Source organism: Oryctolagus cuniculus, chromosome 2, assembly GCF_964237555.1.
Source record: "Oryctolagus cuniculus chromosome 2, mOryCun1.1, whole genome shotgun sequence".
Lineage (NCBI taxonomy): Eukaryota > Metazoa > Chordata > Mammalia > Lagomorpha > Leporidae > Oryctolagus > Oryctolagus cuniculus.
Genome location: NC_091433.1, coordinates 26,911,386 through 26,937,721, shown reverse-complemented (window position 1 = coordinate 26,937,721; position 26,336 = coordinate 26,911,386). Strand labels below are relative to the sequence as shown.

The following is a 26,336-nucleotide window of genomic DNA, read 5'->3' as shown; positions in this document are numbered from 1 at the left end:
TTCAAAAGCTCACATCTAACATTTTATAGTCAAGAAAATGGGGCATATTGCTTCCAGTAATTATCCACATTCTCAGTCTCAAGTTTTGTTTTGCCATTCTGCTCAGGGTATACACAGAGTGTATAACTTCACCGGGTGGGTGTTGAGGAGCAATAGGGTAAGCTGTTGCTGTGAATGCCCACTTCCCACATCAGAGTTGCTGGTTTCTGCCTCAGTACTTCCACTTACCATTCGATTTCCTGTTAATGCACACCTTGGGAGGCAGCAGGTGATAGCTCAAACATTTGGCTTCCTGTCACCCATGTGGGGGACTTACATGGAGTTCCTGCCTCCTGAATTTGACCTGCCCTATCTGAGGTTGTTGTTGAGATTTGTCTCTGTCTCTCCCTCCCCTTCTCTCTCTGTCACTCTTCATTTCAAATAAATAAATAATCTTAAATATGTACATGTATATAGTTTTTTTTTTTTTTTTTTGACAGGCAGAGTGGACAGTGAGAGAGAGAGACAGAGAGAAAGGTCTTCCTTTGCCGTTGGTTCACCCTCCAATGGCTGCCGCGGTCGACGCGCTGCAGCCGGCGCACCGCGCTGATCTGATGGCAGGAGCCAGGAGCCAAGTGTTTTTCCTGGTCTCCCATGGGGTGCAGGGCCCAAGCACCTGGGCCATCCTCCACTGCACTCCCTGGCCACAGCAGAGAGCTGGCCTGGAAGAAGGGCAACCGGGACAGAATCCGGCACCCCAACCGGGACTAGAACCCGGTGTCCCGGCGCCGCTAGGCGGAGGATTAGCCTAGTGAGCCGAGGCGCCGGCCCATGTATATAGTTTTGATTGTAAGCACATTATATTGGAAATTAATCAATTAGCAAAATTATTGTGAGAATCGAATTGGTTTAAAATTCCCAAACTTGTAGATGTTGCTTAGGCAGAATAATCAAGCATTGAAAAAAAAGTCAATTCCTCTTCAGAAGACCCTGGGTTGCAATATATAAAATTGCCCATCAAAATCTAGAATTCGGTTCATTGAGGTGAAGTGTGATGTTGTAAAACTTATTATTCATATTCAAAGTGAATGCTACTTTTTTTCTCCCTATATATCTTAAAAAATGATGCATGACCTCTTTTTTTGGACAGTACCGCATTTCAGCCTCAGCACTCCCGGGTGTCGAACTACCCATTGCTGAACTTCCCTTCTGGTACTATAACAAAATTTTAGGGCTGCTAATCAATGATTACCTATGCAATGTTTGTTATCATTCACAAGTGGTAAGAAGTTTGTGTAAGGATTTAAATCTCTTTGTGAGAAAATATATTGTTTGTTTCAGGTGAAATTTTTTCCAAAAAAGTATTTATTTTACTTATTTGAAAGAATTAGAGAGAGAGAGGAAAGAGAGAGGGAGAGAAAGAGAGAAAGAAAAAGAGAGAGAAAAAGAAAGAAAGAAAGAAAGAAAGAAAGAAAGAAAGAAAGAAAGAAAGAAAGAAAGAAAGAGGAAGGAAGGAAGGAAGGAAGGAAGGAAGGAAGGAAGGAAGGAAGGAAGGAAGGAAGGAAGGAAGGAAGGAAGGAAGAGGGAGAAAGGAAGAGGAAGGGAGGGAGGGAGGGAGGAAGGAAGGAAGGAAAGAAGGAAGAAAGAAGGGAGGGAGGGAGGAAGGTAGGAGGGAGGGAGAGAGGGAAGGAAGGAAGAAGGAAGGGAGGGAGGGAGGAAGGAAGGAGGGAGGGAGAGAGAGAAGGAAGGAAGAAGGAAGGAAGGGAGGAAGGGAGGAAGAGAGGGAGGGAGAAAAAGTAAGAAACTGTACTTCCATCTTCTGGTTCACTCCCCAAATGGCTGCAATATCTTTGACTGGGTCAGGCTAAGCCCAGGAGCTAGGAGCCTCTCCCAGGTCTCCCACGTGGCTGCAGGAGCCCATACACGTGGACCATCTTCTGCTTCCCAGGCTCATTGGCTGGGAGCTGGATCAGACGTGGAGCAGCTAGGACTCAATCTGGGGTGCATACAGGATGCTGGCATTGGAGGCGACGCTTTTACTCGCAGTGACACAAAGCAGAGCCCCTCAGGTAACTTTTTAAATTGCAGGATTTTTTTTTTTTTTCAAAAAAAGAGGTAATATCTGTGGTCTTGCTCAAGTTCATGTTGTCTTGAATCAATAACACTTAATTCAAAGGATGCCTATTTTAAGTAATACTATTTTATACAATTTCTAACAAAATGTTTCATTTAGTGAAATTCTTTCCAACTTTCTTAACTTGATGTAGGTAAAGAAAGATACATACAAAAAGATCATGTTAATTCACAAAGATTTCTAATCTATGTCTCTTGTTGACATTCCTTCATGCAATTTCTAAATAAGACATGGTGAAATATTTTCACAAAACAAACAAAAAATGCCAGAAGCACTATTAGGTCAGCCTTAGGCAAAAAGTGACTCTCAGCCCACCCAGATTTCTCCAACAGTATATATTGTAGATACTGAATTTATTACCCTGAGGCAAGTGATATCAAATTCCTTAGGTTAGAAAGTTTTAAGAATAGTTTTGGTAGACTGCTTTCAATTACAATTTGACAGATTTTGTTATTCGCACACTTTAAGCTTTTATTTTCAAAGAATAGTAGCTGCTTTGAATTCACTCTGCTATTTGAATTCTGTAGAAAATTTAACTGAAAGTGAATATCCATTCATCCTACAAAATATAAATGTTATAGACTGTTAATCATTTTTAGAGGTGACATTTTTTACTAGTTGATCCTTCAATATAGATAAAATAGACAAGGTAGAAATCAAGCATATGATGATTTCTATAAATTGATGTAAATGCCCTGGGGGCCTGATGTAAACTGAAATGATTAGACTTCAATAAGGTTTATTCTCAATGTAAAGTATGTTTTAATGTGGAATAAACATTTGAACATTCTGGGATATTAATATTAACCACTATTTTGGATCACTTTATTCATTGAGATTGCAAGATCATCCATATTCTCAATCAATAGTCAACATTTTTTATTTTAGAATCTCACCAAAATATATTATCAAAATGTGTAATGTGAATTTTAGAGTCTTTCTGATGAAAAACAAAGTATGAAAAACTGTTGGAAAGTAAGAAAAAAAATGGCACCATTAAGAGTATCTAGACAGTGTACAAAGCTAAAAAAATATTTCTCAAGTTAACACAATGAAATATATGTCCAAACCTATTATTAGATCTTGATTACTTTCTACTTTATTCTTATAGCTCTTTTCAACTTTCAAATTAGAGGATTGAGACACATAATAGGTTATACTTACATAAAAGTGATATCAGTTGAATATTGAAATATCCAATAAGTGATAAATCTAAAGGATTTCTTTTTCTTTTGTATTAACCGAATTAATAAATTAGAAATTAGGTAACCTATTCCATCAAAGTGTTATCAGTAACTAATAACTTAAAAACTTTATAAACTATAACCTGTTATAGTAGATACAATCTTTCAAATACACTGACTAGGAACAAACCAAACTTTCTGTGTTTTAGTATCCATATAAGATAAATCGTTTAAAAATATATATATTTATGTATATAAATAGATATATATGTATATAAATAGAGAGAGAGAGCGTGAGAGAGAGAGAGAAATATCTTTCATCTGCTAGTTCACTCACCAAATGGCTGCAACCATCAGGGCTGGACCATTTTGAAGCCAGGAGCCAGGAGCTTCCTCTGGATTTTCTAAATGGGTGTCAGGGTCCCAAATATTTGGGCCATCTTTTGATGCTTCCTCAGGTACTTTAACAGAGATTCCAGCTGCCACTCCAATATGAGATATCACAATATGAGACATCATAAGCAGCAGCTAAACCCACCACAACACTGTTCTCAGATAAATATTTTATCCAAAACACAGTAACAAACAGAAATAACCCAGAAATTTTTGGCCTGTTGATAAAATTAATGTAAATTTTGTATATGCAAAAATATTTTATATTGTAAGACCTGTAATGGAAAAGCAGAACTCAATTATTAAAAATTTTCAGGTGATAACTATTAATTATTTTATTTTTATGTGTACCTCAGAAAGTTAGTAAATAATCAATTATAATTGTTTCATTTTGAAGATTTTATAAGTATGCAATTGTATCATTTTGAAAATTTTATGAATATTAACAAATATATTTAATAGAAAATTGGATTCACTTATAAAACGTAGATTTTCCCACATCTTAAGGAAAGACTAAAAACAACAAAAAATAGTTTAAAACAACAAAAATTTTACTATATTTACTATTTTATTTATTGAATAAAAATTTCCTATTAATACTCAAAGAAAAGCATTACAACAATTTGATAGATTATTTTTCACAAATTATAGTGTGCTGGTTTGCTGTTATGTTCAAAATAATGTTATTAAAATTTTAAATTTTTATACAGCATTTCTCAGTTCACAAACAAATGAATCAGGTAGCATAAACTATTGATGATTAGAATTATTATTCAGTGAAAATTATCATCTCTCAATATATTTCAATAGTCTACACAAACCAAAGTAGATCTAAGTATCGTTTGGATAAGAGAAGTTATATGTGTGCTAAAGTGTCTCTAGGAAATTTTCACCATGGACGGCAATAAGACAGGCTTTGTTTGACATAAAAGAGTTATAATGAAAAATGAGACATTATCCCTATTACAATAATCCCACTTTACATGATTATTTAAAGACAAACCAAATCTTTGTTTTTATTTTTACTTTTTTATTTCAGGTAAATAAATTTAATGTAATTCATGTATACAGATGATACTTCTCATCCTACCCTCTCTCTTGCCCATGTGTCCACCTTTCCTCCTCTTCCTTTCCTATCCCCTCTCTTAATTTTTACAATGATCTACTTCTTTAAGAAAATATTCAACAACTCTCATATAGAACTACCTATTGCAATTCTAGACTCATTGCATTTATTTTACCCCATACAAATAGAGGAAGACATACACACACACACACACACACACAAAACTCACGAAATCTTGTTAAGTGTCATTTTCAACAATATTAAGATGACAGTTTAACATTTTATACTGTCATAAATGTTGAATTTGAGTAGTTCATTCATACCCAATATTTCCAAGTCCAAAATCATTCAGGCTAGGTTTATTCATCCAAATATATTCAATAAGATACATATTCAAATTGTATAGTTTGATTTCCTTACAGGTCTTATTGCAATAGTTTTTTTTTAACATAATTATTATTATAATAGATACATGCAAACATTTGTGATAGATACATACATTAGTATGCATGTATACATTCAAGTGTCCACATGTGTATACCTACTTATTTTTCCTATTTGTTTAAATCTATATAAACAAATTTTAAAGTTAATACAAGAGGGAACCTTATCTGTTGTGTTCCTTAGTATACAATTTTTAGCCCATATTTTGATTTACAATAATTAATCAGTCAAACATTTAAAGTTCAGTAAAAAAAAAAGGTGAGTGGACAGATATTTATACTGATTTATTTTACACATCAAAATGTATCTCTTTGATTTTGAATTTCTATATACAAATTTCCTTAGATATGTTATCTTTAGTCTCACATTAAAACAGCTAAGTTTTGCTTATCTGAAAGCTAAAAAGTAAGCCTGCTCCAGTTGCATTCTTCAATATTAATTGAAGACATAGACTCTGGATTGGGATGAAAGACAGTTTTTTATAATTATTCAAAGTCAAAATTAGTAATCAGAACATCAGCAGCCTCTCTGTGTATATAAGAGAGAGAGAAGAGAGAGATAGAGAGTATGAGTCCTCTGAGTATATTCCTACATGACAATGCAGAAGACAAACAAATAATAACTGCAAAGAGAAGGAATCATATTAATCCCTATCAAAATACCAATGGCATTCTTTATAGCATTTAAAAAATCATAAAATTCATAAAGAATCACATTAGACCCAGAATGGCTAAAGTCATGCTAAGCAAAAAGCATACTACAAAGCTATAGTAATTAATAAAGCATAGTACTAGCATAAAAATGATACACAAATCAATGAAATAGAATAGAAAGTCCATAAATTAATCCATGTACACACAACCAACTGACAATATATTAGAGTAAGGATAATCTCTTAAACAAATGTGCTGACAAAATTGATATAGAAGAATGAAATTAGATCCATTCCTCTCACCACATACAAAAAGCAACTCAAGATGGTTCAAAGATCTAAATTTATAACCTAAGAGTATGAAGTTGGTGGAAGAAAACATGATGAGAAATCCTCTAAGACACTGGTGAAGGAGACGACTTCTTGAAAAGGCCTTCAAAGCACAGACAAAAAATTCAAAATTAAACAAATGGGACTATACAAAACACAGATGTTTCTGTACAGCAATGGAAATGATCAATAGAGTCAAGGGACATACAATAGAATGGGAAAAAACATTTCCAAGCTACCTATCCGACCAAGGATTAAGATCCAGAATATGTTGGCAACTTAAAAAACTGAACAACCACAGAATACACCAATCCAGTTAAAAAGTGGGCAAAGGACCTCAAGAGATAGTTCTCAAAAGAAGAAATGCAAATGGCTCACAAATATATGAAAAAATGATCAACATCACTAGCCAGCAGGAAAATGCAAATCTAAACCAGAATGAGATATCACCTAACTCTTGTTAGAATAGCTGACATCCAAAAGACAGATAGTAGCAAATGCTTGTGAGTACATGGACAAAGGGGTCACTTAAACACTGTTGGTGGGAGCTAAATCAGTGCAGCCACTGTGGAAACCAGTATGGAGATTTCTTTGAGAAATTAGAAAAAAAAAAAAAAAAACTTGAAATATGATGCAACAACCCTACTACTGGGTATATACCCAAAAGACATGAACACATTGTATCAAAGAGGAGGTACCTACACCACCATGTTTATAGCAGCACTGTTCACAATAACCAAAATTTGGAATAACCCAAAGTGTCCATCATCAGATGAATGAATAAACAAAATGTGGAACATATGTTCAATGGAAACTTATTCAGTTATAAAAAGAATGAATTTCTACCTTTTGTAGGAAAATAGATGCAACTGCATAACATGATGCTGAGTGAAGAAAGTCAAACACAGAAAGACAATATCACGTTTTCTTACATGTGGGAGTTGAAATTAAAAATTAATAAAAAAGAAAGAAATGACTCTGTATAAGAATTGCTGAAAATATGGCTTTGCAAAACTTTGTCTTATACCTTTGTCAAACCAATGGTTAAGAAAGATATAAAACTATAGTAATAATTTGTGATTATTTAAAATTTATTATATATTGGTAAAACTGATATGGGGTAAATTAGGTAAACAGTTTAAGTTCATGAGCTGGAAACCACACTTCCATCACTCCGTATTACCATATTCACGTACCTGTCTATCAGATGACCTCTTCCCCAGGAAGTAATTTACCATGCCCTGGGTCTGAGTATAGTACCAGGTACATATTTCTATTTTCTAAGCTCATGAGAATACAGATAAAGTAGAAGTGCTTTCTCTCCTCATGGCCCCTAATGAGAGGTATAAAGTCCCTCTTTATCCTTCCAGGCCCATCTCCAAAAATAAAGCCCTAGTGTGCCTGTGTATTCTCACTCTGTAAATAAACCTATCACATGGCATTTCATGTTTGTGCCTGTACTTAGTCTTCTTCTCTAAATAAAAGGCAAGTGTCTGGGATAGAAATTTAGGTCCAACCTAGCCACAATATACTGGCAGAGCCAGCCAGGAAAAACTTCATTTCAGAAATAGTAGTAACCTTATCAGAGCTCAGGCAGCTTCTGCCTTAGCAGTTCAGTTTCAGAAGCAGTAGTGTGACTGGTGGAGTAGGGCAGCTTCTGCCTTAGCAATGTGCATTTTCAGAAGCCTGAAATTGTCCCTCTCCCCCAGTCTCTTCTCTCAGTTTTGGAGGTATGGGAAGGTCAGCTAAAATGCAAATGTTAATATATTTGGTGGTGCTAATTTTGGTAGCGTTAGGGGAGCAGAGGCCAGTACAGACTGTTAACATTAATGGAATTTGGGAAAAACAGAAACAGGAGGAAAAAGAGGTGAGTTCGCCAGTGCTTGCCAATATTTAAGTATTTCTAACTTGTTTGCAATGTGTTTTAAAGGATAATTCATGTATTTGGGGAAGTTAAAACATAAGCCGTTAGTCTTACTGTTTGATTTTTATGGTGACTGACAATGGCTTTGCCTCAGGTTTTTGGTTTTAAAATCAGGCATGCTACAGCAAATTTTCATTTGCTGATTTTGAGTGTCACAAAGTAGATAGTACAGGTCCTGTTGCCTAGTAAACATGCGTAGCCTCAGGAAAGTGGGAATCCAAACACGGGGAGCGTCCACTTCCTGTGGTGGAAGATGAGGCTTCCACCCCAATATGGAGGTTTACGCTAAAAACATGCTTGCCAAGATGGCGACCCTCATGGAGAATTCTGTTCTTACTGGAAAATGGGCAACAGACCCCACCCCCAATATAGCAGCCCCCACAGTGGGTCATATGCTGCATGCCTGGTCAGTGAGATTTGTTCTATAATTTTCGGTTGCTTTTTGGCTCAATGCTGGTTTTCTTAAGTCCCCTGAGAGTCCATATCTCAGGCATGGTGGTGACCTCCTGGGATTCCATATCTGAGGCATGATGGTCACCTTCTGAGAGTGCATCTAACACCAGGCTGCATTCTCTGTGGCCAACTGAGATTTATTCTCAGACCTGGCAACATTATTTTTGATTCTCTTTGGCCTCTGGGATGGCTTTCCCAGATCAGGTGATGTTTCTCTCCAAGAGACCTCAGAAACATGGCTTAAACTATTTCCTGTTACCCTTTACATGCTGTTCTATCCTGTTCTATGCCCTAAAGCTTAGTCCTTCTGAAAAATTCTTTGATTCAGAGACTCAAAATTAAATAAAGTGCATTATTAATTTAGGCCAAGTACAAAATGTTCTGATAGAGTATGGTAATAAAGTTCTCCCAGTGCCAGATCCCAAAATTCACGCTTAGCCTATTTCCTCCAGAGATTTAGTTTTATTAAAAACTTGGAAAGAAGGATCCCCTTCAGCCCAGTTGCAGTCTAAGTGGAAGCAGCCCTATCAGGTGCTGCTGAGCATGCCTTACTCAGTAAATTACAGGACACTCTCAAGCTAGACACGTTTGTCAAAGATTAAACGACTACATCTTGAGCCTTCACAGGTGCACTTGAAAGATAAGTCTGTCTACTGCAGTGAACCGAAGATCTCAAATACCTCTTCAAAAGGCGAAAAGATAACTAAAGCTTTTGCTATTGTAACACCCAGACCGCTATACTTTAGGAAGACATGTCGTACCTACCTCTTCCGTTGAATTTGTCTAGGAGCTGTTATTGGGAGGAAAACTGCTTAGTAGGTTCTTCTATTATAATTCTAAAAGATCCTTGTATGTCACATGAGACTGATTTTAAAAAACCTGACCATTGCTTTAGGCAATCTGGATTACACTTCAGGCCAACTTTTACAAGTGCTTAAATCTGTTGACACTCCGTTTAAGGTAGTTATGGATAACCACACACCTTGGAATAAATACGATAGAACAAGGAGGAGCATGTACAGTCATGAGAGGGATCTGTCACCTTTACTCCAACAATAATGTGTTCACTGAAAGAGACATTAAAAATCTCTATTTTCAGGCTAAATAGGTTTATGATTCACAAAGGTAGTCTATCACCACAAACTATCTGGGAAGCAATAAAATACATTGTTCCTGTGTTAAAGGGCACTATACTTGCAGTTTGTTTTCATCCAGTTTTGCTCATTCTTATTGATAAATTGTGTTTCATTACTCAACAACATCTGAAAGTAATGATTACCATGTAGGGGACATAACTATTGGCAGTGATTAAAAATTCTCCAACACTTATAACAGATTCATTAGATGAGATAGAAAGAGATATCCAGACAGAACAGAGGCAGTGTCTATGCCCATGATAGGCACGAAGTAGACACAGAAGATATGATGAGTCTATGTCCTCCAACATGCCCTTAAGATTATGGCTCAGAAATCTGTGAGTTGGAATGATATGGGATAAGTTAGATAGATAATTTAAGTCATGAGTTGGAAGCTACAGCTCCCTCACTCCATGATACCATATTCACCTACCTGTCAATCAGGTGACCCCTTACCCAGGAAGTATTTCCAATTACACAGGACCTGGGAGCATTTTCTTCTCTCTCTTTTTTTTAAAGATTTATTTATTCATTGAGAGGCAGATTTACAGAAAGAGAGAGGTGGAGACAGAGAAATGTCTTCCATCTCCTAATTTGCTCCCCATATTGCCTCAAGGGCCAGTGATGGACCTATTTGAAGCCAGGAACTAGGAGCTTTTTCTGTGTCTCCGCATGGGTGCAGGGGCCCCAGCTCTTGGTCCATCTTCCACTGCTGTCACAGGCTGTAATCAGAGAGCTGGATCAAAAGAGGAGCAGCTGGGACAGGAACCTGCACACTTATCAGATGCCAACTCCACAGGCTTAAACTACTATGCCACAGCACCAGCCCCAATACTTCCATTTTCTATATTCATAAGAAGCCAGAGAAAGCAGAAACACTCTCTCCTCATGGTCCCTAGCAAGCAGGACATGGAAGTCTCTCTTTACCCTTTCTGGCCTTCTTTCCAGATATGAAGCCCTCATGTGCCTGTGTATTCTTCTCACTGTGTAAATAAACCTTATTATGCTGCACGTCATGTTTGTTCCTGTACTTAGAATTCTTCTCTAATTAAAAGGCAAGAGTCTGGGATAGAAATTTAGGCCCACCCTTGTCCACAACAAAATGATCATTTTTCCATTTACTTATTGTTTATAGCAATTTTCTGTATTTTCACTAAACTAGTGTCTTTTTTTTTTTTTTTGTTAAAGTTAGTTGGTGAAGTATTAAGCCTTTGGACAGTAATATAAATTTAAAAGATATTGCCTCAAAAACTAAAAAGAAGGAAAGGGAGAGAGATGAAGGTAGGGAAGGAGAAAGGGAATACCTTTATGTTCTTAATATCATATCTATAAACTATATTGAATCTGTTAAAATTAATTAAAACTTACAGTGACAGTATATTGAAAAGAAGGGGACTGCATTATGGGAGGATCACAATTATGGTATAATCGGAGGTAAGTACGCCTATTGTTACTCCAGAAAGAAATAATTTTATTATTTTGCATTGCAAGCATGTTTGTACTTTGCTCAGGAGGCAAAGACACTTTAACACTGACTGTCTCTTAAGTTTTCTACTATTTAAACTTAGCTTAACACAAACTCTAGAATAAATAATAAGTGTAAAAACACAACTGTCCAAGAGAAAGCTGCCTTCATAAAACACACGTGTATATTTTTACTTTAGTGCAAACATTGAAAATACTCTAAGATATCACAGGAATCAGAATGCTTAATGCTGATTAGATAGGGATTGTGAGAGATCAAATTGGTTTTTACAATTAATGTATTTATTTGAAAGAGAGTTACAGAGGAGGGGGGAGCCAGGGAGGGAGAGAGAGAGAGAGAGAGAGAAAGAGAGAGAGAGGGAGAGGGGGGGAGGGGGGAGAGAGAGAGAGAGAAAGAGATACCTTCCACCATCTGGTTTAATAACCAGATATCTATAAAAGCCAGGGTTGTGCCAGGCCAAAACTGGGAACCTGTAACTACATCTCAGTCAATCATGTGGGTGACAGGGGCCCAAGCACTTGGGATATTCTTTGCTATCTCCCCTGGTACATTAGCTGGGAGTTCAGTCAGAAGTGGAGAGGCTAGGACTCAAACTGGTCCTCTGACACGGGATGTGGTGTTGAGGTGTCAGCTTAATCAACTGCCCTATCACACTGGCCCTAAAGGACCAAATACCATTAAGTTCTACTTGGACCAGTGAAATAAATGCATTCATTGAAAGATTGTGGCAAGAATCCATCAACTTATGAGCCCAATTGTCCATGGATCATGTTTATAATTCTAGTATAAGTAAAGCTTTTCCTTAGAGACAACATCTTTAATTGAATTGGCATAGTATTTTACCCAGGATTACCCCAATTTACTACGCAAGAGGAATAATATACAAAAGGCAAATGAGAAAGAGTAGCCTTGTGACCTGCAATCAAATATAATAGAATCAACCTCTTTGGGATATATTTGTTCCACATAGGAGTTTTCTCTTGAGGGAAAATTAATTTCCTCAAATATAATTTTAATCAGAGATGTAGCAAAGGAAAAGCTACACATGACAATAAAAGCAGAGGAAATGTCATTTCAACAATCAATACATCTCAGAGTTTTTATTCTTGCTGTTATTACAGACATTTTACCCAATACAAATTTTACTTTGATAATGAATGGTGACTTTAAATGTGGTAAAGTGCAATAGTTTACCTTTGCTTTACCTGGCACTCACAATATCACTTACTGGTACCTGGACAGAGCACTGACTATCACTTTCTTCCACACCCCTCCACCCACACTCTGGCAACCAGCACCATTGTGCACACCTGCAGTTCAAGTTAGTGCACAAAGACTGGAAAATGTGACTGATTCTGTGTATAAGCACAAATCAATACACGCATAAAAGGAACGTGAAAAATCAAGAAGACATGACACTGCCAAATCATGTAATACATTTCCAGTAACTAAGGATAAAAAGAATGAAAAGGAATGAAGGAAACCTACAAGACGTATGAGACACCATTACAGGAACTGACATGCACATTGCAAGAATCTCCAAAACAGAAACAGAAACTAGTAGAAGAATTAATTTACAATAGTGACTCAAACTTCCCAAATCGGGGGAAGGAAATAGATTTTCATGTACAAGAAGCTCAAAGAACCCAGTTATGTTGCATGTAAAGAGGTCTGGGGTGATAGATACTATGCTTAAATTTTCAAAACTCAGTGACAAAAGAGAATTTTGAAAACAGCAGAAAAACAGTGACTTATCACATACAAGGGAACTTACATAAGAATATTAATGGATTTCCTGTAAGAAACCACAATTATGTATTTAAAGTACTGAAAAAAGAAAATAAAATCATAACTCCTAATGAACACCATTATACTTTACAAAATTATCCTTAAACCTGAAGGAGAGGGCCTAGCGTTGTGGTGTAGTGGGTTAAGCTGCCACCTATGGTGCTGGCATCTCATATGTGCAGTAGTTAACGTCCCAGCTGCTCCACTTCTAATACAGCTCCAAGCTTAGGACTGGAAAAAGCAGCAGCAGATGTCCCTAGTCCTTGGGCCCCTGCCAGCCATTTGGAGCCCCAGAAGAAGCTCCTGGATCCTGGCTTCAGTATGGCCCAGCCCTGGCCATTGTAGCCATTTAGGGAGTGAAGCAGCAGATAGAAGAGTTTCTCTCTTTCTGTTTCACTACCTTTCAAAGAGATAAAATTAAGTCTCAGAGGAGAAAAAAAAAAAACAACTTAAATAAAAATACACTAAATAACAACACAAAGTCTATGAGCATAGCTGTCAGTGACATAAGTAAATATTCAGATAAACCCAGAATAATATAATACTATTGTAATCATACCTGTTATTTTCTACATAAAACTTAAAAGACAGATTTTAACAACTATAAAAACAAAAATGTGTTCTTAATAGATATACAATATAGAAATAACTAACAGTTTGGGCATTTCTCTAAGTGGTTAAGATGCTTGTGGTCTTACTGTATAGTATCTGAGTTCAATGCCCAGCTATGGTTTTTAACTCTTATTTCTTACCAATATAGACTCTGAAAGGCAGGCATGAAGATGCAAACAGGTTAATTCCACCTAATTGAAAGCCAGAATCCCATTCTTAGCTTCCAGATTTGGCTCTGCTCAGCATAACAAGCATTTGATGATTAAACTGCAAATGACAGAACTCTCTCTTTCTCTATTTCTCTCTTTCTCTCTCTCTCCCTCTCTCACTCTCTCTCTTCCCTTGGACCCTGCCAACATCCCCCTGACTTACTGCCTTTCAAATAAACAAGTTAAAAATAAAAATTAAAAGAATCACATGAAGGAGCACAAATTGAATGTGGAGTATGGGAAAGTAAATACACAGTTTTTTTTTTTTTATAATTCATTTATTTGAAAGGCAGTATAATAGAAAGACAGACAATTATGTAGTTGGGAGATGTTCTGTACCATGTGAAAAGATGGTGTGATGGGCTGACTGTTCCAGTTGTAAGCATTGCTTTGTTTAGTTGTCATGTGTGAAATCTGAGTTTTAGTCATTCTGTTGGTAGCTAATAACTAAAGTGTTTCTATAGACCTTCAGCCTTTCCTCTGGTCGCCAATAACATGTTTTTGTAAGAGAAATCCTTCAAGTGTAGGTAGTATAAAATAATATAAACTACAAACTCTAATTTACACTATGAGCTAAAAGCATGAATTCTCTCTTTCTGATCATGTGTATTGTTTAAACTACTTACTGTCGAGTACATATTTGGTGAAGCTGTTAGATGCCACTTTGAGCATCTGTGTCCCCTATCAGAGGATTTGGCTGAAGCTCTGGCTCCTTTGCTCCCAATCCAGCTTCCTGCTTATGTGCATCCTGGGAAGCAGCAGGTGCTGATCCAAGTAATTGGGTCCCAAAACCAAATGGCAGATCTGAATAGAGTTCCAGTCTCATGGAACTTTGGCCTGGCCCAGCCTTAACTATTGTAAGCATTTGAGGAGTGGACTCAGAAAATGGAAGATGACAAAATTATACTTCACAAAATTCTTCTTGTCTGGGTTCCTTGAAAATTTTCTTTCTGCCTTTATAATATAGAAGATGTAAGAAAATAGATACTGAAATAAAATACTGTCTAATATCAAGAGGGTTATTACACTTTAAGCCATTGACTTCAGTAGTGTATGTATGACTTGCTTTGGTCCACGAGTCATTTGAGCAGAAGGTTGAAGAACCAGCTGGTTGGTTGCCATTTCTCTTCTCTCTCTCTCTGACAAAAGACTATCCATGTTCTAAATAAAGGTGTTTCTCAGGTTGCTCTTGGAGCAAAGATGACATGCACTAATTTATATGTGTCTAGACTAAGGAAAAAGAAGATAAACAAAAATAAAACACATGCCATTTTAATGCAGAAAGATTGAGGAGTTACATGGTCCATCAGTATGGCATTGTCTTTTTGACTGATAAGATCTCCACAAGCTTCAGTTGCTTAGGAAAAAAAAAAAATTCTCCAAATATATGTCTTGCAAATTCAGGCCCCTTGTCTCTTGATAAAGATAGTTTCTAAGACTTTGTGTGCAGCATACAATACCCCAACCCTGTCCAATGGGTAAATGTTATCAGAGAAAACTTGATAACAGTGGTCCTATATGTTTAATCCTATAACTAAGTATTCTATTAATGAAGACAAAAGGTGTGCGGGCCTGCCGCACCATTCGAACAGAACCTGAAGGAGGGAGTGGGAATGAAAAGAGGGACAAGGGCTCAGAGAATGGATCCAAGACAACAAGGCTGATCAAGGCTTGTTTATTCCAGTGTCTCAGCGATATTTATACATACCCAGCTACAGCTCAAAGAAGCAACATATGCAAGCAGCTTCTCGGGCCTCCAGTAACACAGATAATTTTAACAGAGTGTTCTTGATCATCATCCTCCTTCAGGATGGGAGTATGTGACTTTCTTATCCCAGGAATTCCACAAGCCAAGATTGGCTTGCCTTGTCCATAGGCTGCCTACAAAAAGGTTCTAAATGATCAGGGCTGGGGAAATTTCCTAACTCTTGCCAACTCCTTCCAGAGCCTCTCTTCCTTTGGGAATACCAATTTTATTCTTCTGCTGAATGTTACATAACCGCCTTTCTGGCATCTGGCCTTTCTTTCCTCTCTCCCTTCTTTCTCTCCTCCTTATACTTCTTATTCTTCAGTATTTTTTGAAATCATATATTTCCAAATTATATCCAAACTGTTCTTTCTTAAACATGAATTTCCATCTATCCAAGATATGAAGTTTCATCAATACTTAGAAGTAAAAATTCAAGGCTTTTAATTACCTTTATATTTTATAGTAACTTAATGAAGTATCAGCCTTTTGAATTTAGTTATTTATAGTTTAACACAAACATTTGACTACAGGCATTTTCAAACTATTTTTAAAATTTCTATTAATATAAATAGAAGAGATTTTTTTAAATATTTATTTATTTTATTTGAAAGACAGATTTACACAGAGAGGACAGGAAGAGAGAGATCTTCCATCTGCTGGTTCACTCCCCATTGGCCACAAAGGTTGGAACTGAGCTGATCCGAAGTCAGGAGCCAGGAGCTTCTTCCCAGTCTCCCATGTGGGTGCAGGGACCCAAGCCTCAGACCATTTTCTACTGCTTCCCAGGCCATAGCAGAGAGTTGGATTGGGAAGTGGTGCAGCAGGGACTTGAACTGGTGCCCTTATGGGGTGCCAGCACTGCAGGCGGAGGCTTTACTCACTACGCCACAGCGCTGACCCCGAGAATAGATGTTTGTACACAAAATATGGATGCTATGTGTTTTAAATAATTTTTAAAATAAAGAAAACTTGAAGAAAACAAGACCATGCTTTCAGGAATTTAAATCTATTTTATTGAATATGTTAAATATAAAAACAGTAAAACAATAACATTTAAAAATATTAACCCAGAAAATTTTTCTAAGTTGTGTCTTATTAAAAGTCCCAATAAAATGACCTTTTTCAGTTCCTCATTTAAATTATAAACTGAACGGATTATTGTGTGATGTAGAGGACTTTTGAATTATTTATTAGTATATTGCTTTCATAGGGAGTTCTATATTGCACTCTCTCTCTCTCTTTTTTTTTTTTAGTGAGTTGCAACCAATGTGTTGAACAAAGTTAACCATAAGGTAATTCACAGAAATTCTTAATGGTGTTATGAGGAATGGTCACAGCAACAAGAAACACTGCAGCAGGGCTCACACAAATATTAAATGACCATCACATAACTATCTCAGACTTTGAGTTCAAGTTATACGTCCCCTTATAACAACATCCATTAATTACCAAAACCTCTCTCTTGAAATCATGATCCAGCATTTAGTTATATTCTTTTCACATGTTTCATATATGTAGTTTTAAATGGCCTTTATTATTGATGGTATAATAGAGATCTTTTAATTGCTTGGCTAAATGTATGCTAACTGTATTTGTGCATGTGTGTGTGTGTGTGTGTGTGTTTGTATGTGTGTTTCAAAATATCTTTTCTTTAATGATTCACATTTTAAACCAAGTATATTTGTTGCAAAGGGACAAAACTTTATAGATTTCTCAAATGTTTTCTGGTTCTTAAATTCTTATTGCATTTGTATTGTAAGTTAACTACATAATTTATATGTTAGTCCATCATATGTAATATCTGTTAATTCATCATAAAGCATGCATAGCACAGGCTATACTGAAGAAGCTTTGGATTATTGAATTACTTTTTATCTCAGGAATCTAATATATTCTTTGGCATATATGCCACAATCAACTAAGACCATTTTTTACCAAAAGTTCCCAAATAATAATAAATATGATAGTTTCAATGTAAGTAATGTGTGTAAGTAATCAGTGATGTAAAACATTATAGTTTAATATGCAAAGCATTTCAAATAAAATGCAGTTTTTTATTTTTATTTAGTGAAACATCTCTTCATTCGTTTGCTAAGCATGTATTTATCTGAGTACTGAAGAGACAAAGCAATGCTACTGAATAGAAAATACAGTAAAAGTCATGTAATCCTTGATCATTTTGCCATGATAATTAAGGAAAATAATGTAATTAAAAGATCAAATGTAAGGTATATTTGTGATGGTTGAATAGCTAACTAAAAGTGTGTTTATTATTATAGTTTTAAAACTTTAACAAGATGATAAACAGTCAAATTCAATGAAAATAGGAATCATAAATGGAAACATTCTCAAGTGTCTATGACTTGCAGTAGGTCTTAACAGGTCACACGTTGAAATGAAAGGATTAACAAGATTTTCAGTACCATGCTTATCAGAGGAATAGTCTTTCCTGCAGTGTCCCCCTTCTTGACAGAAGGTTGTCTAACGAGATTCACAAGGGTTGAGGACCATCATGGGGGAATTTGGGTCATTTAACAATCATGACCCTATATGGGACACCTGCATCTTATGTCAGAGTGTGTAGGTTTGATTCCAAGCTCCAATCCTAAATCCAGCTTTTTGCTGACACATCTCCTGGGAGACAGCAGCCAAGGGCTCGAGCAATTGCGTTCCTGCTACCCACAGGAGAGACCTGTCGAGTTTCTGTCTGCTCTCTTTGGCCTGAACCTTTCCTAGAGAACACTCACCCTCTATTTGTTACCCTAACTTCAAAGTGAGTAAAATTAATTAATTAATTAATTTGTTTGCTTGAAAGAATTGAGAATAATCAATAATAGGTTCAGATATGATAGAGGAAGCAGAATCTAAAATAGTTCAGCAGCTAGTCTTTTTTTTTTTTTTTCTTTCTTCGTTGCCAGATGGGATTTGTCTGTTTTTGGTTATGGGCCATATCTTATCTTTTCTTTAGGAGACAAAACATTTGTTTCACAAAAAGTTTATTTATACTTTCTATTCCAAGCTAAGTCAATGGCCTGTCTTGAACTTTATGTACTGCATCTGTGTTCCTTTAAAGAACTTGAAAAAAAAAATAGAATGAAAAGAGGATACAGAGAATTTACAGATTGAGCACAGACAGCAAGGTGGATAGTTGTTTAAATTGATATTCCTACATGGAGACAGGCACCGGAAAGCCCTGTTCCACCGTTTTTCTGATGAATACCCTCTCCACTTATTTTCAACATATCCCTCTCCTTTGTATTAGTCAACTGTTCATTATTTCCAATGAAATATCTGAGATGCACCAACCTTCCAGATGGTTTATTTCAGCTTACAGTGTGGAGGTTCACTACCCCACTGCTTCAGGCAACTGGTGAAACAGAGGACGATGGAGCAATGATGACGTGGCAGCCTGGAAGTAGAGATAAACAAAAGGAGCACACTCTGCTTATACAACCCACCCTCTTACAATAACTACATTCCGAGGGCAGCCACTGTGGGCTAAATATCTCCTGCTTGATCAACCTTCCAGCCATAATTATGTCAAGACTCCAACCATAATCCATCAGGCATTAACATTAATCTAGTAACTGTAAATGTCAGACTTTGGAAATGAATATGGCCATGAGTCTGGGGAGCCAAAGACTTTTCAAACCATAAAGTGCTTGTTTTGTTTCGTTTTTATTCTTTTTGCTTTTCTTCTTTATCAGTGTGGATCATGTATCATCCAAGTGTCAGCATTTGCATTTCTTTTCCTCCCTCTATTCTAAGCCCTTTTACAACAGCTATTTTTAAGGTTTTCCTGATGACTGATCTATATCATTAGTCATTCAATAATTCAGTTCTTTGATAGTAGTAGCTTCATGTTCCAGTTCATATTTTCATAACTTCCCATATTACCTGATGAATGTTTATTGGGTGTGTTTTAACTCCTTGGTATGTCTCCTCTATACTTGTTTAGTATATATTGTTATCCATCATCTTTATGTTGAGGTGGATATGTATTTTGATATTTAGCTATCTTGCCTTTTAAGCTTGTGTTTTTTCTGAGATTGTCAACTACTCTATCTGGTAATTTAAACTGAGGAGCTACTTAAAGTACACACTAGCCCTGTGATGTTACAGAAAAGGAGAAGAAACTTATATAGTGGAACTAGGCAGGCCAGAGTAAATGGACTGGAAGAATTTCCCTTGATTTCTATCTCCTATCTCCTCCTTTTGACTCCACTCCCCTCCATGCCGATCATGTCCACATTCTCATGTGTCATCTGGAAGTGGGAAGGAGGAGAGACCATGCTGAACATGTGGAAGCTAACGCCACATGGAGACAACATAATGCTCTCAGAAAAACCTAATGCACACTTACAACTTGACCAAATTCCGCCACATTTATATACACAATTATGGTACTACCCTACACCATAAAGGTGAATGCTAGATGTTGGAGTCACCATTACTGGCTTTTCTCTTGCCTTCTTCCTTGTTCTTTCCTTGTAGGAACTTCTCTGTCTCTCTCATAGGAAGCTTTTCACTTTGTGGGGTTTCCTATACTTGTGCTTGAATGTATTATCACTTTAATCCAATCCTGCTGTCATTTCTGTACTTTATTTATGCCTCTGTTTTGAATTCTTATCTCATTCAGGGGCAAGGAAGTGGAATAAAAATCGGGATACACATTCCTAAAACAAAACCAGCCCTAGAGGAGTAAGCAACTTCACTTTTATGATTTTTATTTTTTTATAAGGCAAGTCCTGTCTTCAAATTTGTACCTTAAAATGGTTGGGAAATGCAGATTTTGAGAATATCTTCATTCAAATCTTTATACTAACAGGGACTAAATTGGTTGGGTAGGCCATTTTCATCAGGGAACACAGATGTTAGTGATGATTCTTGAACATAATAGACAGGAAATAGAGAAAGCCAAAACAAAACTTTATAAATCTATCCTGTCACACATCATTTCACAGCTGCTATGACAACCCACATCCCTAAAACACACATAAAATCAATTTAAGAGTTTTCAGTTTTCTCTCTGATATTTTACTATATAGAATTGTGGCCATTTAACAAATAAATATAAGGAAAGAATAGAAGGGGTGAGGAACTTTTTCTTTTTTCAGATAAGGCCATTTGGCCATTTGGATATTTCTATCATTGTTATAAGGGCATACAAAATTGCCAATTTAAAAATTAGCCTGCTGTGGCTGGTGCTGTGGCATAGCAGGTAAAGCTGCTAGCTGCAGTGCCACCATCCCATATGTGTGCCAGTAAAAGTCCTGGCTGCTCAACCTCCAATCCAGCTCTCCACTATGGTCTGGGAAAGCAGTGGAAAATAGCTCAAGTCCTTGGGTCCCTGTACCCACGTGAGAGACCAAGAGGAATCTACTGGCTCCAGCCTTTGTGGCCATTTGGGGAGTGAACCAATAGATGGAAGACTCTCTTTCTCTTTCTGCCTCTGTCTCTCTGTAGCTCTGCCTTTCAAATAAATAAGTAATTTTTTTTTTTTAAATTAGCCTGCTATAGACTTATTAAATTTCACATCCTACCTACAGTTGGCTTAGCAGGGCCAGACCAAATGATTTCCAAGGCCTTAGGCCAATAGGCTGGGAGTTCCCCACTTGTACAAAGACTGGGAGGCAGAGAAAGCAGTCGAGCTACCTGCAGATGGTAGTGTCTGTTATGCCAAGACCTGTGGGACATGAGTTTGGTTCCCTTCACTCTGAAGATAAATGGACTTGTCTCATATCAGTTTACAGGGCTGACCTAGATTGACCCACATCTCATTATACATTCCTTGTAATGCATTAGCATGCTAAATAACACACTTACCCACCGCTGTGACAGGAAACAGCCTATGTAAGAAGCAGAATATCACAGTATCTGGATTCTGAGAAATAGCCGCCCACCTCCTCCCCCAACCGTGAGCATTCCTCCCCATTACTGGAACTCACTCCACCCCCTTTACTAGAATGCACATCACCCTTCACTAAGCAACCCATATAATACTAAACACAATAGACAACGACTCTCGGCCTCTGAGTCAGCCCCAATCTCTGGATTGTGCATCTCCTTTCTCAAAAAAAAAAAAAAAAAAAAAAAAACACTGGATGCTCACTATTGGCTATTTCCAGATTGCTACAGAATTCTTTCTTGAAATTAAGTCAGTGACCTGGGTCCAAAGTGATGCTCATTGTCAGGTAGAAATAAAATAAAACATTTTAAATAATAAAATAAAATATTAAATCTATTCCAACATCACATGTTATATTTCATTTGTATACACTATAAATCAGATATCTGCATTTTTCTTATCTAACTATTACTATTTGGTAATTAATGTTTTCAATACATATGCTCCTACACAAATTGTGTCGGAAAATTCTAAACTATTTAAATATCCAAACCAATAATTATTCCAAGAATCATCATCAGTCTTTACACAGGATTGCTTCATCCCTGGATTCCTCATTGGGACCAAAGTTTAGTTGATTGCAACTGACTAATAGCATGCTTTCAATTATAAACAAAAAGAAAACAAAATAAGCAAAGAAAACAAACAAACAATGCATTTAGCTCACACATGTTCATCATTGTGTCTTCTGCTTCCTACTCCGAGATAGGACACAGGTAGATTGTTAGAAGGTGGGCATACTATATTGGCATGTGAAGGAGTGGAGTTAAAATGTGAGATTATGGGTAGAAACGAGGGAATGTAAAGTTACTGAGTGATCACATTTTTCCATAAACATTTTGAAGTAAGATTACACTAGAAACAAGTTACCTTGACTTTCAAATAAAAAATAGATAATTTTAAGGATATAAAAGAATATAAAGTTACTTGGTGAACTTATTTTTCTGTAAATATTTTGAAGTAAAATTATACTATAACCAAATTTAGAGTGTGTGTGTGTGCGCACACACACACACACACACATATATATGATGTAAATTTTTACAATCGGTTTTCATGGTAAACTAAGTCAGAATGCTAGTAGACTGTGATTTGGTGCCAGATATTAATGCCTGGTTAAGAATAGATAATGACTAAACTAAGATATTATCTTCATCATCAACATTTAGTCACTGATACATTTTTAAAGGGCAAATTATTATTTTACTTATTTGTTCCTAAAGCAGTCAAATTGGTAGTGATATTATCATGATGCAAACAAGTACAAACCATCTTTCTGCAAATATTGGAGTAATGAGCAAATTAACAAATTAGAGGTTGTAGTAAAACATAGAACTAGAAAAGCAGAGGAATTAATGAAGCACACTATAGCTGAACTCAGATGACTGAGACTTTAATTAAGTAAAGCCTCTTAAATTCCAGGAAATAATAATTTTTCATTATATATCCTTCCTTCATACTCTTGAGGTTATAGTTTAGATCCTAAAGCTATCCAAACTAGAAGTGTATGCACTCATCCATACAGAGACATCTTGCCAATGTTATTGAACTGTCTTTGTTTAGACTCCAGTCATACCTTACACCAAAACTGACCTAAAAAGCACAATGAGACCCAAGTTATCATGGGATAGAGTGACACACAGATGTAAAACAGCAAAAAACCCAAGAGAAAGGCAACAACGTAGCCAGCCACTGCGCAGGCTGATGCTGAACAGATATGCAACTTCACATATCTCCAGGCTGCATGTTCACAGAATAACGACGGGCAAATCTATGGTTTGCAGGGCACTAAAGTGCTTGGTGGTTTGCTGTACTACAGCGTGGCCTTCCCAGCAGTTTCCAAGTTGCCCCCCAAATCACTGGCAGGAAAATTTTGCTGCAACTGCATACAAGGCTGTAGAAGCTCCTCTCTGCAGTTAAGGAAGAGACTGTTAACAGATCTGATTGTGCATGGACTGACTGTCCCAGAAAAGGTTGCTCCAAGACTCACTGCTCCAGGTTCCTCCTAGTTGGTCAATTCCAAATCCAGTTGCTCACATAGGATGGTTTCCAGGTGTGTTCAGCAGGCATCCCTGGTGTCAAGGAGAGGAGAAGCCTGGGGATTTTGCAAGGGCTGAGCCCTTCTGAGTCATATTGCTGCTAATCTTTGGCCAGTTATTTTCCTGACACCTCTTGCATCCCATGCTTAGGTTCAGCAACCAGGTTTTCACTTGTTTGTAGCTAAGGTCCCCAGGATGTTGGAGGCTTCTTCCTTCTGCTGAAATCTGTCATGGAGGACACACAGCTAGGTCTGGGAGAAGATGATTCTGATCTTCTCTTCCTTCTTTGTGCTCTACTCTACAGAAATGTGTGCCTGTACTCTGGAACTGGTGGAAGAATCAGGGTTGTCATGAATGAGCAGGTCTATGAGGCAGGAAGAGGAGAGGCAGTGTCTGTGTGGGGCTTCTGAGCAGATGGCATTTGTAAGGTTGGATGTAAGGTTACCTTCTTCTGGTCCAGGCACCACAGACATTGGTGAGGAGTCTTTACCATCAGATCCTTCTGAGCCATGCAGATCTTGTGCAAAACTGGATCCATATTCATGTTATTTAGAAAGAGGCTAAGAGATAGTGAGAAAAGTAAAATATTAAGGGTAGAAGTACACAGAAGAAGCATTCATTCTCTAGTTGGAGGTTACATGAACTTGCTGTGTTGGGCATCTCTGAAACTGGAATCTTGATTAAAGTTTTTATAATGTTTTTATGTGTCAACATATTTGTGTATACATACATCCATGGAAGTGGTGAACATGACAATTAAGTTGAAATCAAATTGGAAGAAGCCTTTCTTTCTGTTTGAACAGACTGAAAATGTAATTAACTATTGAGCTTGCAATAGAGAATTAATTTTTTCAGATATACATTTAGATGTAGAGGATTGTTTAAGCAGTCATTTGGAGCATTAATACAAGTTGTGGTGAAATTATGAAAGATGAATGGCAAACTCACAATTTGTTGCAATATTCAAGTGAGGATAGAATGAATTTCTGAACTACTTGTCTAAATTTGTTATATAAAAAAAGCAAGCTATGAAGTATAAGAACTCACTTTGAGTATCCATGTGAGGAATCTGAGGTGAGAATCTACCTCTTCCTGACAGAAAAGCAAAATTGCACATGAAATAGCAGGTCCATGTAATGTTTTATTTCACAACATGTTAAGCATCCTTCCAAACACATGTGGATTCTAGTGGCCATAAATATGTCCTGTCAGAAGAGGCAGACCACATGCGTGTTTTTTAATGTCCATAGTCCAGAAAACTCTTGAAACTCTTGCTAATCTTGTTTCTTTTTAATATCCCATAACTACATAAATAAACACTTCCTTCATCACCTTTGCCAGCCGTTTATTAGTATTTCACCCCTAGCTGCTTTTCACAGAAAAAATGACTAATGTTTAAAGACAGCTTACAGAAACTATTTTTCTCATTTCCTTTCAAGAGCACTTTCAGACATAAAGGATGTTTATTTTATTCTCTATGTGTATTACAAACTTGTTTTAAAAATTTAAGGATAAGAGTTTTGTAAGAGGAACTTCTAATGCAAAGCCCACCTCAGTGAATTAGGGGTTGTCAAAGGGTTCAAGGAACAAATGCATTATGGAAAAACTTTGCATGGATTTCAAATGTTTTTTGCAGCAAAATGATTAAAATATTCCATGAACAGTATAAAATCTCCTAATATTAAGGGAGTATTCATCTGTTAATAAAGTTATAGCAAGTGTGTGTATGAATATCTCCAAGCTGTGTTAAGCAATAAGTGACATTAATTTGATTAAACAAATCTTCACTAGACTTTGGTAGAAGTTGTAATGGAACATATATAATAGGTAAGCATTTTAAAATGCTCTGAAGCTGCCTGGAAATATGAGAGAGAAGTGAGCTTTAAATTCAGCAAACTGAAGAGGATAAGATCAGCCAAAAGAGTAATCGAATTTCACTTTCAAAAGGAGGTAGAGTAGGCATTCTATGAAAAAGTTGGGACATGTGAGCTTCTTTAAAATATTTGATCTTTAAAAAGGATTTCCCCCCTTATTTTGACAGTGAAATGAGTCAATACACAGGACAACTTGAAATAAAAGACCAGAAAAGGCAAAAGTGGAAATTGTGGAAACTTGGTATGAGAAACATGATGACCAAACTGTACTTGGTGTAAAATTCTAGGGAAATAGAATGAGGAATACTATACCTGAACTGTTATTGAACAGTCAAGGGTCCAGAAATTAATTTGTTTTAGTTAGTAACTGAACTCTTTGCTTAGGTTTTTAAAATAGACTATTAATAGAAATCGTCCAATGCATCTGAAGATACGGCAATAATGGTATTGCATTTTAAGTAGATATTAGTGAAATATTAATATTAGATGTGCTTTAAATTGAACTTTCTTAAAGATTTATTTATTTCTTTTTTAGGCAGTAATATAGACAGAGAGGAAGAGAGAGAGAAAGAAAGAGAATGATAGAGAGAGATCTTCTATCTGTTGGTTCATACCCCAAATGACCACAATGGCCAGAGGTGGGCTGATCTGGAGCCAGGAGCCAGGAACTTCATCCAGGTCTTCCAGGTGGATACAGGGGACCAAGTACTTGGGTCATCCTCTGCTGTCTTCCGAGGCACATTAACAGGGAAATGGATCAGAAGTGGAGCAGCTGGGAATCAAATTGGCACCCACATGGAATGCCAGTGCTGCAGGTGCCTGCTATGCCACAATGCTGGCCCCTGGGTTGTAGTTTGTAAAGAACAAAGTAATATTTGTCTGAGGAACACACAGATCTCATCCAGCGCTCAACTCTGAGAAAATTTAAGAACTAATTTTTTGATCGTCAATAAAGCTTTTAGAATATAATAAATA

At 36.7% G+C, this 26,336-nt stretch overlaps 1 pseudogene; it reads right to left on the bottom strand.

Moving 5' to 3' along the window:
- Positions 1 to 23,261: 23,261 nt before the first annotated feature.
- The window catches only part of LOC127485968 (homeobox protein NANOG pseudogene), a 120,377-nt pseudogene continuing 117,302 nt past the window's right edge, over positions 23,262 to 26,336 (bottom strand).